The following is a 14,637-nucleotide window of genomic DNA, read 5'->3' as shown; positions in this document are numbered from 1 at the left end:
TCTTAAGCAATTCGCACACTGTATGATGTCCACTTGAAATGGAACTGAAATAAAGTTGTAAAGAAAAAAAAAATGCTCCAACTGTCTCAAACAAAACAAAACATAAAAAAAAAAAAAAAACAGCTGCACGTTCAGTTTGATTACAGCCACCCACTTGTGTCCTGCCAGGAGTGGTAACACTTTGAAGTACAAGACAGGAGCGTGCACATTCGGTCAGCCTTCTCACTAGCATTTCAGTGTCACCACATGGCACAGATTTGCTCTTTCATCACACTAAACAGCAGTGATATTCTATCCCCCCCCCAACATCCCCTTGTTGTTGTCTCGCTGCGTATCAGCTCACAACCGGGAATCGGATGAGTGTGGAATTGTGTCTCTGTTTGATGTGTTGAAAAGAAGAAAGAAAGAAAAGTAGTTCAAGGGATGGATAATGACGGACGGACAAGGAAGCGACATGTTTGCATGGGAAGGAGCGCGAGAGAGGATGTGAGGTGGTGCGTGCGCGCGCGCGTGTGTTCTCACCCCCCTACGCTATGCACCGTCTCAACTTCTGCAGCTCATCGTCGGTGGTGTAATAACAATATCACTCATCTCATATCCTCGGCTTACTTTGCCTCCCCCCGCCGCCGCCGCCGCCCCCTCGCTCCACATTTATCATATTCATTTGATATTCAGAAATAAATGTAGCAGAAAGAGAATAATGCACCTCCTGTACGCGCCGTTCATTACAGATACATTTACATGGGGGTTTGCCTTCATGGTTTCAAATGGAGCACTGTTCACTGGTGTTCCTCACATTTGTTGAGACGGGGTTGCGGTGGGGGGGTGGGGGTGCTCTCTTCACATTAGCACTATCAGTGAGCGGTGATAAATGGGTCGATCTATCCATCTCTGCTGTCACATTCATAAAAGAAATTTGGCCTTCGTCAAGGGAACCAAGCACAGAGCTGTAATATCTGCAACACGTATCCATCAAGCCTAACTTGAGACGTATCGAAAACACTATAGCGAATATACCTGAGTGAATAATATTTCATTCATGATAATGCAGCAAATACCTGCTGGAAAAAAAAAGATAGAGAAAAATATATCTGCATTTCTTCCTGTCTCAGCTGCAGAGGACCGCAGAGGAGGCGGGCTACTGATCATATTCAATCTGGAGGCGATCATGTAAATAGCCCTCCATCTTGGGAAGGCGATATGCAAAGCAGCCCGTCTCCCCTGTGTCAGGATCAGATTAATGGAAACCTAAAAGTGGGAATTACGGCCCTTATCCGGCGCTGCGTTCTGGGGAGGGGCCGGGATACGGGCCCTGGGGGGATCTGCCTGGTTCAAAGCCCATTCCTCTGGTTAAGGAACTCGCTAAGATCCATGCACCGAGGTGAAGGGTAATTTCCTTTGATATTCAGCAATGTATTACTGTATGTAGTGTGCACGCTGCATGCCCCACTGGCTCGGAGTGCATCTGTGTAAAATGCAAATATATGCAAGGAAAAACAGCCACAGAGAGAAGCTGCAGCAGTAAACAGCATTATAAAGAGTGGACGCAGCACCGTGTGGCCGTGATATTACACTAAAACTGGCCCATCTGTGCCAAGACTCTTCGCCTTGCCAGCCAAAGTGTAATCACCCTCTAATTTACGGCTGCATGACTATTGGTTGGAGGACAGACCCAAGCCTCAGTTACATCCAATTCATCAGGGATTCGATGGCAGTTCGCATGTTAGCCTTGGCCCACTTAAAACTACAGCGAAAACAGGATCAGTGAAAGCATTCATTAGCAAAAAAATGTTCAAACCTCGAGAGCAACAAAACCTCTCACACAAATCCAAACTGATAACCACACTGGAAACCCAACAGGACAGAGTTTGTGCTCCAAACTCATTTGACTAGTGTTATTGCTATATAACATGCTAGGGCATGATCTCTAAAATGTCCTGGCCCACTTAAAGGAGTGCAGTTGAGCTGTACTCCAGTGCGGCTGGCAGACCCAACCACAGAACTCCAGTGCTTGGTCAACAAAAGCTGTCTCTGTGAAGCAGAAGTAAACAAGTGCTTGTATGTGAAAGAGTGTGAGAGGAGAAAGAGTTGACAATCTGAAGCACACATGGCAGGCCCAAATGAGTAAATGTGAGCTAAGGGTTCAGTTGTTCATGCCTGGTGTCAGTACAGCCTAAATTAATACCTTTACCTTAAACTGCACCTGTTTTTGAAGTTAAAGCCAATGAGAAAGTATCTTAAACTTGCATTATTCCTAGAAGCCACCAGGGGGCAATTCCCTTGATGCCATAGATTTCCACGGCATAGAAAGGAGATAAATAAACTATACATTATGTGTGCTATTTGCTAAACTAAGAAGCTCAGGTCGCACAAAGTGCATTTAACTTCAAATCAAAACTGCTATATGTGTGCGTGCGCGTGTGTGAGCAGAGAGAGTGTGAGATCAACAAAAATAATGTAGAAGGGGTATTGGAATAACCAATATCAAAGGCCAACTTTGATATTGCATCATCTGGCTTGATCCTCGGGGTTGCAGGCTTTGCACGCTCTGTGTGGATATGACAACAAGCCCAAATCTATTACCTGGAGCCCGGCGTGTCTATCTTATCGAGGCTGCCCAAGGTGTGAGACTCTGCAATATGCGCTGCCATCTGACTTGCAGGTGCTCACTGAGGATGGGTAATATGGAATCAAACTGCTCGCACACACTCACATAGACATTTACACAAACAAAGCTCACGAACACACTTCATACTCCGGTAAACTCCAAAGGCTTATGTAGAATAACAAAAGGAAAGGCAGCAGTTGGATTTCATTAGAGTTTGGATGAAGTATTACAAGAGGCTATTCAAACAACTCCTACGATGGCATGTATATACACACACACACTGTCTCCTGCCACCTCCCTCATGCTGTCTGTCTTCAGTTTCCTCCACCTTCTTTTCTTCCATCAGCCTCTTTACTATTTACTGGGATCCAGTTGAGTGTTTGGCACTCCTCCAGCTCATCCCCCCTGTTTCTTTTCCCTCCTTCAGCTCGCTTAAATTTGAATATCATCCAATTCAGAGGAGATCAGCACAAATACACATACTGTGCATTCATATATACATAAACAATCTGACCAGCTCACAAGTCCTCTTCAGTCCAGACTTTGGTTGCACATCTGCTCATTCTATATTGTGAAGAATTTACCAGCCAAGGCCAAGTGATGCTCCAAGATGCTCGCATATATTTCTTTTGCATTTTCCACGATAGGCATCTTTACATAGGTGTGTTTTTATGTGTTTGTATAAACACTTAAACTGTATGTCAGCGAACCCGTGTGTCTATCTGTGTGCGTTTGTGTGTGAGAGTGTGAGTGTAATGCAGTCAGAGCATCTGGCTCCTCTCTGCTCCACGACATTAGCGCAGACAAGAGAATCAGTGGACTATTGAATGCAATTACAGCGTGTGGGCCAGACAATAAAGATTGATAGTGCTTTCGCCTTTTATCACACACCAAACACAGCAGAGGTTAAAGCCTGCGAGCCTTGAGCTGCCAGCATTCTAATAATGATTGAAAATATGCAACCATTGAATTGGGAGGCATACTTATATATTTTTTTAAAACGTATGCCTAAAAAAGAAGGGAGGTTTTTTGTTTGTTTTTTTTGTTTGTTTGTTGTTATGAGATGATTGGATGATTTAACATCAGTCGGGGTGTTTTTATGTTTCCCAGACGTTTTTTTTGTTTGTTTTTTTAAATAAAACTCATAAAAGACATGATTTTTCCATGACAAGAGTTAAAGGGAAAATACTTTTCACCACAATGTTTTCACTCAACAATTAAACTAAAAATGTTTTTTTTTTTTAAAAACCCACAAAAAACTTTGACAAACCTGCGTGCTGGTTCACGCTATTGCACTTGTATAAAAGGCTTTGAGATTTTATGTCTATGTTCTGCAATACTGTGTGGGGTGGAGTTGCGGGAAATGACATAGGCAGAAGTTTGGGGTACCACGCTGCTACTCCAGAAGGGGAGATGGTCTTTCCGTGTTAGTTCTGTTTTACCTCTACACGTAAGCTGTGTTCATGGTTGCCATCCTTCACGGTGATGCTCCGAGTGTTGGGTTCATGACTGGAAACTGCTGTCAACACTGAGCATCTAGGTGGCAATAAAACAGCTGGCGGTGACAATCCAGCACAGTAGAAGCCTCTTGTCCTCCTTCCTGTATCCTGACCGATACACCATCTTGTTAGCTGCTGAACCTAAAAGAACTAGCCCTCACCAAGTACTCCAAAACAGCACTGGTACCAGTAAACAGAAGCAGAAGTTGGAAGTGCTTTAATTCCATAGTCGTTCACTGGTAACACTGAGAACATGTAACTTTAGTAGTTACCACTGTTTCACTGCAGTGGTAACAAATGTAACTACATTTCTTGCAGTTTCAAAATACAAAGTGTGAGAAGGAACTAATTGGTTGGACTTGTATGTTTGCTGTGGTTTTTCTTTGACTGATCCATTTGAGGTGAAAACGTCTTTTGTAATGAATCCTTTCATGTGCAAACTTTACTTCCCCTACAGTTTTAAACATATCAGTTACTGCACTTCTTGTCAGAGCAGACACTCTGTGTTTTGCATAACTATTTTTAAATCCCGGTAGCTCTGCAACCACATAAGCTAGCTCAATAATTTTTTTGCATATGAAACCGGAGGAGTTGTACTTACATCTTATGCCATCAGCTTGTCCTAGGTCAAAGTTTCCTTCCACATATAGTTTTGCAAAAACTGCATAAAAAGCGCTTGCAGCAATAAAAACATAATATTCCAGAAACAGGCTTTGCCGATCCGATCAGCTGTTTGTAACACTTCCTACGTCTATCAGCGCGAACTATCACTTGTCCGCCATGACCTGCCTGAAACCGGAAGTGACGTCATTTTGCAGAAATGTAGTTTTTTACCATCAGTGCCTCATGAGCTTATACTGGTGTTTTTAAAAGTTATGTTTGACTTTATGACTTTCTGTGTCGTTTCTGGGATGCTTAGGACTCAAATTGCACTGATGGAAATAGTTTATTTTGATGCATATGCAGCTTTTTTGCAAATTTGCACTATAATATTTATTTTCGTTTTTCCTGCAGTATATAAAAATTGGTGTATTTCAAAAATAAAACTATGAAGTCACTCAAAATAAATTTCCTGTAGTGGGAAACTATTTTGTGCAACTTTTTTGTATTTACAGTTTTGAGGGATAAGCCTCTTAAATTTCTCTAACTAGAAATATATGTTAAACAAAACAAAAACGATTTTCAATTTTTTTGTAGTTTATTGCACTTTTTTGCAATTTATGTAATTACTATGCACTTAATGCATACATATTAATAAGATTTGAGCTATAATGGTTGTATTGATGTATATCAACTTGAAATGCTCCCAAAAATGGCTCCACAGCATGTAAAAATATAATATAAGCTCTGGCGCACTTGGTTCTATGGTAGGTCTTAAAGGGTTAATGAGTTCAAAGTAACTTCATGAGTTTGGTCAAACGACTGCATTTGGTTGAATGAACTTGAATCGTTAATGTTAGGATATTAAATGGAGCCAACATTTTAATCATATGGATACTTGTTGCATACTGCTACTCTGCTTACACCTCTTCAGTTTACTCTGGTCTTTGGTTAGGACGTGAACTGAAGCTTGACGTGGTCCTGTACCCTGTCAGCCCCAAAACCTGTTTACATGTGTCGAAATCGTTTCTCAGAGGCATCGAGGTTGATGCGTTTCATCACAAGCGCGTCATTTATCCTGACGTATCGACGCCAATTCTTTTCATCCAGGTGTTCACAAGACACAAATGTGGCCGGGAACAAGGAAGATGCATTAAAATAGTTGCTTGCCAAAGACTTACAATGCATCATGATGAATGAATAATGGGTGACAGTGACCAAGGACAGATCTGAGAGAGGAATGAGGAAAAGAGCGAGACAGAACAGAGAGAAGAAAATGACAGGAAAAGGGAAAAAAAGGACAAAAGAGGATAAAGCACAAGATTTTTTTTTATTTCTTTTTTTTAGTAGCAAGAATAGCAGAGGATGAGTGACAGGGTGATTGTTCTATTATGTGGCTGACTGGCCACAGCCCTCTAACATATGAACATGCATGTGTGATGGCTTTCTTCAAGCGCTGCTGTTGATTATTTTGCTTCTATTAGTGACATTCTCCTTCTGTCACTCTTCTGTTTCCTTTAGTCCGTGGCTGAGCAGAATAAATACACTTTACATTGCTGTTACATTGTTTGTTTCTTCAGTCCCGTTTGTGCTCTACAGAGAATGCTAATCAGGCCTCTTTTTTGGGTTCTTTTCCTATGAATATGATATTTAAACACACATGTGAAACACATCACTTCCTGTTCACCGGGGGGGTGAACTATGTCACTTCACTTTATAAGTTTAATTCAAGTGTAATCTTACAGTCAGAACATAAGCAGCTACAACAGTAAGTGCTCAGTATTCGGGCCAATTACACAATTGTACATGGAGACGACAATTTCAGATTCAGTTGCATGCAAACACGGTCCTTTACCCCCTTCAGTGGATGCAAAAACAAGAAGACAAGCATATAGCCATGGTTTTTCAGGGAAGGGGTTTGATGAATGCATTAAATCGGCTGCGCATACGTTTTAGATGTGGAGATTTCTGTCACGCAGACATCTGATCGTTCCTGCATAAAACACAGAGTTACGATCTCAGTAACATGGAGACATGGGAGTAGAGACTGAGACTGTGCTCTAGGTGCTTTACCAAATTCATCAGAGCACCTGTGACAAAAACAAAGAAACACATTTGTTTTAGAAATGTGTCAAAAACTTGTTTCAAATTAAAAAATAAATAAAACTTTGGCAAAAGAAAACTAAATTCAACTTTTAGTTTGAGCCTGCACCCTGGACTTCTCTGTAACAGTAACAGTAAGATGTATTGCTGTTTGTTAAGTATTGCATGCAAGCTCTCCAAGATGCTCGGGTTAACCTACCAGTCAATAATGGATTGCATTTATATAGCGCTTTACAATTCCACTATTCATTCAGTCTCACATTCACACACTGGTGGAGGCAGCTACAGTTGTAGCCACAGCTGCCCTGGTGCAGACTGACAGAAGCGAGGCGGCCATATCGCGCCATCGGCCCCTCTGCCCATCACCAGTAGGAGGTAGGTGAAGTGTCTTGCCCAAGGACACAACGACTGAGACTGTCCGAGCCGGAGCTAGAACCAGCAACCTTCCAATTACAAGGCGAACTGCCAACTCTTGAGCCAAGATCGCCCCACAAGATCTGAGTATTAGCATGTTCATGTAATTAGAAGTATTACCAGTATTAACAAAATATGAATTTTCCAAGTAAAACATACATTGTAACGTTGACGCTGATGCTATTTCTTTGCTTGTCAGAAGCCATGAATCAGTTTTACTTTACTTTATTCACAGACATCAATATATTTATCATTATTAATATATTTCAGTATTCATCCCACGTATTCACATTCAAAGTCTTGTTCCACATAATCCATGATTCTTACTGTAAGTTTCATTCAATTTGTTCAAAGTTTTAATTTATCTTGATTTAATAATTTCCTTTGCAATGAAATGTGTAAATGTGTGCCTTTCAAAAATTAAAAAAAAAGGTTCCTATGTGAAATAAAATAATCTAGAAATAACCATTTATTTTGTTAATTGCACATTAACCCTGTATCTGAGGATCAAAAGGAGGGATCTGCACAAAAACAGTGCAGTCTTTTTTGCTCCCCTTCAGCTTAACTTCATAGATTTTCAATATTATAAATATCTCACATGCAGCTGTAAAGAACCAGTGAACTGCATATCATTGTTCAAAGTCTGCATACCGTAAACGTCTGTTTAGTAACTTGCTCTGGAAATAAAAAGAAGCATGAAGCCTTTGTCCTTGCTGACCAGTGATTACAGGCTGATCCATAAACCCAAGGATAATTTGTTTGTGTTAGGTAAACACAAACACAACGAGCAGTCGACGCCTAATCAGTCCAACCGACAGAGGTTACAGTAGACATTTTGAAACAGGACGGTCACAGCAGTGTTTTCCTCTGTTTCCTAAACATATTTGCAAATGAACCGGCGTCCTCAGATAATTCTCCGAGAGATTTCAGCAGATTAGAAGAGGCTGGGATTAGTGTGCGGTGTTATGGCATGTTTCGATACGGTGTGATACGGGCGCACACTCCTAACCCGTGTTCCTTGCAGAGATAGAGGAAGCGGTAGGACGAGGGTTCACAGATTGCCCGATAGCAGTCAAATCCAGACACCTATTTAAAAGGCTGATATTTTAGTAGTAAACATGTAGGATTCCTTCATTATTTGACAACTTCTCCCATCTGTGTAGTTGCGAGCTTTCTGTTAAGATGCTTATCTGAAATGTCAAAAAGAATTATGCTGATAGCAGGCTGTATGAATAGGGCCTCAGCCGTCCCTGATAAGGACACGTGTGGACTCCGCTGCTCTTCTCACCAACACTGGATTTCCTGCACATCAAAAAAGGGTCTAATTCCACACTAATATGAATATGCCACCCGCACCACCAGCCCCCTTCACCACCACCTGACGGAAAGAATTATGGTCCCCGTGAACTGATCCTCGCTCTCCTTACCTCTGCCATGACAAAAATGCCACAGTAATGTCAGGGGAGATGTAACGATTTAGATTCTGATGATTGTCCCATGTCAGCCGCACATCCGTCGCCTTGGACGAGTTGATTAGAGTTGGGACATCAAAAGAGGCTCAGGTTGGAGATAAGAATGGGGAGTGTTTGGGGTTTGGGTTGGGAAGGGGGTTAACGTGATTCCCGTCAGGAATTAAGGCACAGGAGGAGATTCTTCCAAAGTTCTGTCTGTCTCGCCTCCTGCTATCTTGAAAGAGCTGGCAGTGACTCTGGCTTCTTTGCATAGGAGCCGAGATAATCGGAGGCTGTTTAGATCAATTAATGGAGAGATAGGGAGTACAGTAAGTAAACTGACGAGGGCATGCAAAAGTCAGCCGAGTGCTGGCGAGTGTGTGCTCTGCATTCGAGTTCTTCTTTACCAGCAAATGTCCACGCAAGGAAACTGAGGAGTGGAATTCACCGCAGTGATGCTATTCAGAAGCTTACTTGCAAAGTGCAATGTTCAAGTTAGCAGTTGGGTGTGGTGGGGAGGGTTAAGCTGTTTGGGTACAATAGGTGCAATAGGAAAAAATACTTAATTTACACAGAGACAACACAAGGATCCAAAACTTTTTTTTTGTTACCAATAACAGATTTCTGGATGAACAGCTGTGTAAATAAAGTACATACATATAAGTCATATAAGTTCTCCTTTTTAATCTGTTAGTGTGAAAATTCTTTATTTAAAACTGAAGAACATTTTGAAGGTGATGAAATAAATAAGAGCCCTAAAACAATGAGGCAGTAACATTGTCCAAAAAATATAGTCGGCTGCTCCTTTACCAAATTTGATGAAGTTCAACAAATGCGTCATCCTTTTTACTCATACTACATAGTTAATGGTATTAAGCAGCACTGTGCAACACAGTCGGTGAATCTTTAGTGCTGAAATGTTTCACTGAATAGATTAATTTTCAGAAAATGCTGATAGATTATGCAAAAATCTCTAAAACTAGCTTTTAATATTCTGAAATTGAAAATTGAAATTGTGTGTGTGTGTGTGTGTGTGTGTGTGTGTGTGTGTGTGTGTGTGTGTGTGTGTGTGTGTGTGAAGATGTAAACTTACTGTAGAGTAACAATTCAGGTTTCAGATGGCTCTGATTTGAACTGTTTCTTTATGGTATTTTATGTTTGAATCTGTGAGAGACGATATCGCCAGTATGTTCATCACATACATGGATACATGGGCAGCTCTGGTTTCTGATTACGAGGAACAGCCAGTTAAAAGACATTTGACTTAAAAGGAAGAAGAGTTATGACAACTTGATAATCTTGATATTATACTCACACTGTGCAAAATAGTGATGGAGAGTTTTGCAAATGTCTGTATTGAAAATCAAAACAACTTAAAGTTAGCAATTGCACGCAATCAGTTTGTGACAATATGACAACTGCATGTGATAAATTAGCAAAAATAGCAAAACTGTTACATACATACACAGATATTCACATTAACTGCTTATATTCAGAAGCCAGCCAGAACCTCATAGATTATAAAACTAAATCCAGACATCCAAATATATAAGAGCTTTGATATAGGAATATTACCAGAATCCAGCCAGCTGAGACATGTCTCTCAGACATGACAAGTTGTACTCAGACTGAAAAAAGCATGTTGGCAATCTGGTTGTGTCTATAAATTAGACAGAAATTATTTCCAAACCTTTTCCAATCAGTCTGAAAGTAATTGTAGTCGGTCCAACATGGCTCATGACTGGTGACCTGTGCAGCTGCCTTGCAATTAAAAGTGGCTGGTTTGGACACTCAACACCTGGATGACCAGTTGGTCAACACAGCTACTTGCAACTGGCCACCAAATGGGGGAAAAAAATCAGCGCAATTGCCGGACAACCACTGATTTTTCTCTTTCCTTAAAATGTATTTTCTTAAATTGCAAAATATCTCCCTGTTTTATTAGAACTCCTGTATTTCTGTGCATCTGTGAGCGCACGTTTCTTCCCTACAGTGTCTGCCCTTTACCAATTCCCATTCTCACTTCACCTTCAGTATCTCAGTTTAACACTGCAGCCCTTAGAGGTCAAAAAGACACGCTGGCGCCAGCTGTCCATCCTAAAGAGGATAGTGTGTGATAATATATGTAGGGGGAGAAAGGGGGAAGGAGGGGGTTGGGGCATTAATTATACATAGGCAGTATTTTGCATAACTCCCCTCCTATTCCTCCTTCACACCACTGTCAGGCTTTAGCAGGTTCAGAAGCAAGGGCTGCATCCGCTTAGTGATAACATCTCCAATAACAATTAAGGTGGAAACATGTAATTTGCCAAGGAGGGGAAAAAAACTGTCAATAGGCTCTATTTCCTTTGCATACTAAACACAGAGGCTGGATCTGCTGCTGTGGTGGAGAGGCCTTTGGAGCTGTGATTTCAAGTTACAACCTTGATGCATTTTTTGTGCTATGACCTTTAAGTCTGAAGATACAACTTAAAAACAAGCTGGTATATATATGTAATGCTAACCTAAACATCTACTGACCTCCTGGTTTTGATTGATGTCTGCTTTAAATAAAATTGTCAACTAGTTGGAACATCCAAAAGGAAAGCATATTCTGAAATAACAAAATGTCATTTTTCAGACTTTTTTTTAGCTCCTAAAGTTGCTCCGGGTAAAACTAAACCCTAAGACCTGACCCTGTAACAATTAACCTGGTGGTTGTAAAGAGGATAAACTAGTTTTTAACCTCTGTCGTCCAACAGTTCCTCTGTTATAAAAGTCTATATATACCATATATATGACCTTTTTACATAACCCTAAGTGTAAAAAGGTCACTAATGACTCAATGATTATTAAAAAGTTCATTAAGTCTACACAAGGATGCCACCTTGTTGTAAAGGTAGAGAAATGATCAAAGTTTGAGAAAAACTGAAAAACTAAAGTTCAGATAAGTTGAGGCAACACAAGTACTTCACAGGTTTATAATACAAAGTACAAATAAAGTTAAACTCATTATTAATTAATATGTAAACCACATTATACCCCCAACTTAACAAAGAAATGTGTTTTTGTTTTTTTCATCTTGACTTTGATTCACACATTCCACATCGTAACGTGACACATCAGTCTTACACATAACAGCCGGCACTTCAACCGTGTCATTCATATTGTTGAGTCGTAGCATGAAGGAAAAAACCAACACCAGAATAACTTCATTCATTCGTAGGTCATTGTCAAAGCCCTCGGCTTAGTTTTCGCCGAATACTGTTGAATGCGTTTGTGTTTACATGTGGGGGCGTGTGGGGCAAGTACACATTCAGATTGTGCCATTAAAAACTCAACTAAAGGCTACTGAGCTGAACTGAATGTAAAGTCAAGTGGCCATTGCCTTTACAAAACTTTATGAATTGCAAACAGAGGCACAACTACAGGTCTTCATTCTTAGTTGTTTTGAATTTCATTGAATATAACTGAATCTAATGATGTCTGTCTTGTATAGCTATCTCCCTCAACACATCACAGAACAGCAAGTCCCAATGCAGGTTTAAGTGAATTCCTCATCTGGTATTTCGTTTTCTTCCACCCTGAAGAAAAGGCAAGGTACCTACTGTATATCTTTAAGAGTTTCATCTTCCCACCACTGGGGAAACACCCTGATCCTTTTAAGCATGTATTGAGGCTGACCCCATCCTTTCATCAAAAGTGATAAAAGCTTCCCCTTTAATTCTGATGCCACCTTCCTCCCTTAGCTTCCCACCTTCTTACCTACAGTCACTCCACGACTGCTACGGCAGAATCAAGAATGTAAATGGGGCTGGAGCCTCACAAAGCCTGGGGTGACCTATATTACAGCTAATGATGGGCCACAGTGTCGGAAGCAGAGCCAGAATGAAAGAGAATTTGAATGAAGCTGACCCACATACAAAGGCACGACCAGTCAGAAAGGCATGTTCTCTTTCCCACTAAGTAGGCCACAATGGGCTTCAGGATTATGCACAAGTTCTCCTTTTCTCAAATGGATGAAAACGGGAAAAGTGATGCGGAGCCCTTGGTAACAAGAGTCATTCCTTAGACATATTGGTAACAGGTTGGAGGTAAGGTGCAAGTCTCAACTCATTAAATGGGAATTTGTTTTCTTCCTCAAACAGGGCATGCAACTGACAAATATATATATATAGATAGATACCACAGAATGTCTTAATGATAGATTGAAAGCAAATATATACCAGATTAGTACATAAATACAACAGAAAACAGAATAGATGAAGATTCTTGTGATTTCTACTGTTGAAAAAAGCAAAAGAAATTATTTTTACAGGGAAATCTATAGTCTAGAGGTTCTAATGTGGTTAGGCTAACTTAGCACAATGATGAAGAGCAAGAAGAAACATCTTACATGGATCTGCACAATCTGAGGAAACAGACCTACTGGCATATTTATAGCTTCATATAGTTTATCCTCATTTTTAATCTATCCTATGTTAAGAAATTGGTTTTATAAGGATTTAAGAGTAAAAAAAAAAGTTTTAAATATCTTTTTATAGGTGTGCTCTGACTCTGATCATTCTCTTAATTTCTGGCTTCCAAAATTCAATCAAATTTTATTTATATTGTGCCAAATCACAACAGTAGCCTCAAAGCACTTTATATTGTAATGTAAAAACCCAACAAAATAATTCCACAATCCAGTGATTATGGATTCGTCTGATCCATAGATGATACATTAAAAAAGTAGGTGGCCATCCACTGATTTGTGAGATCCAAATCTGAGTGTTGTTGTCACTGACTTCTTTATGTTTTAACAACCATACATGAAGAATGAGGGACACGGCACACTCATATGTTAGAAACTTGCCTGTCCAAAAGAACAACCTGCTTTATTTTCCTTTTTGACTCTAACAAGGATCATTAGTTACAAAATTAACAACATACTGAATTGAATAAAACAGGACACTAGTAACTGAAATCATAAACACACCAAAGCAGTGTTTACTGAAGTTAGAGATTAAGAAGGCCAAGTGTCATTTTCTCAATGAGCTCTATAACTGAATCTCCTTTTGCAACAAGAGCAGTCACCCCCTGCTGGTAATTAGTACGACTGCAGGTTTAAGTCATTTCTATCTTGATTTTACTTTTCAAAACAAGAAGTTGTGTCAGTCTTGTACACAAAATCATATAAAATGTGAAGAAGGAGTATCAAACACAATACAGCATTACTTTATTAGAAAATACAAAGAACTAAATGTAAATGATGCATCACATTTTTAAGGAAAACAATCAACTGCTGTAAACAGAACATTTAGGCATTTGACCGATATAACAAACATGGGCACCCCAGTATGAGTAAAACATCTTTGATTGTATGTGTGATGTTTTATCAGTTTGAGTATAGAGAGTGCTGGGGTTTCTCCATTATGAGAAACACAGATAGGATTTTTCCTTCCTGAGCTCATGTGGCAAGCAGGTAGTAATTGGTGTGTGTGTTAATCCTGGGATAACAAGTGTTTTCCAAGGAGAGTCAATGATCATCTTACAAGGTCAGTTTAGAACCGTACACTGCATGCATAATGGAGAATGCAAAGGCTAATAGGAACATAATCACATCAAACACAGGCAGAAACACACACACACACATACACACACACACACACACACATATTTTGCTTTCATTCCCAAAACTAAGGTGATCTTTAACTGCCATCTTCCCTGGAAGCTTTTCAATCAAACAGGGCCACCCTGTGATCTAACCAATGCTTTAACATCATCTTAGTAGGGGACTCTTCCCCTCTAGCCAATGGGATTACAGTTGGGAGGTGGTGGCTGCCTCAGCGACCACGCACCATGACCCGTCCATTTTTTTACGACTTCATTATTTTCCCTCCCCGCCACGCTCGTTTTCATTTGCCAGAGCAGGGGTATAATGACTGCGCTATAAAAACGCTGCTTTAACGTTTGCATACTGTTCTCATTTGGTCCGGCCCTC

General features: G+C 40.2%; 1 protein-coding gene across 10 annotated transcripts in view; it reads right to left on the bottom strand.

Annotated features, from left to right (window-relative positions):
- Positions 1 to 14,637, bottom strand: part of LOC146504921 (uncharacterized) — a 483,966-nt gene that overhangs the window by 388,644 nt on the left and 80,685 nt on the right. The window lies entirely within an intron of this gene.

Source organism: Neolamprologus multifasciatus, chromosome 13 (genome assembly GCF_963576455.1).
Source record: "Neolamprologus multifasciatus chromosome 13, fNeoMul1.2, whole genome shotgun sequence".
Lineage (NCBI taxonomy): Eukaryota > Metazoa > Chordata > Actinopteri > Cichliformes > Cichlidae > Neolamprologus > Neolamprologus multifasciatus.
Note: the sequence above shows the minus strand (reverse complement) of the source record. Positions and strands in the feature narration are given on the sequence as shown.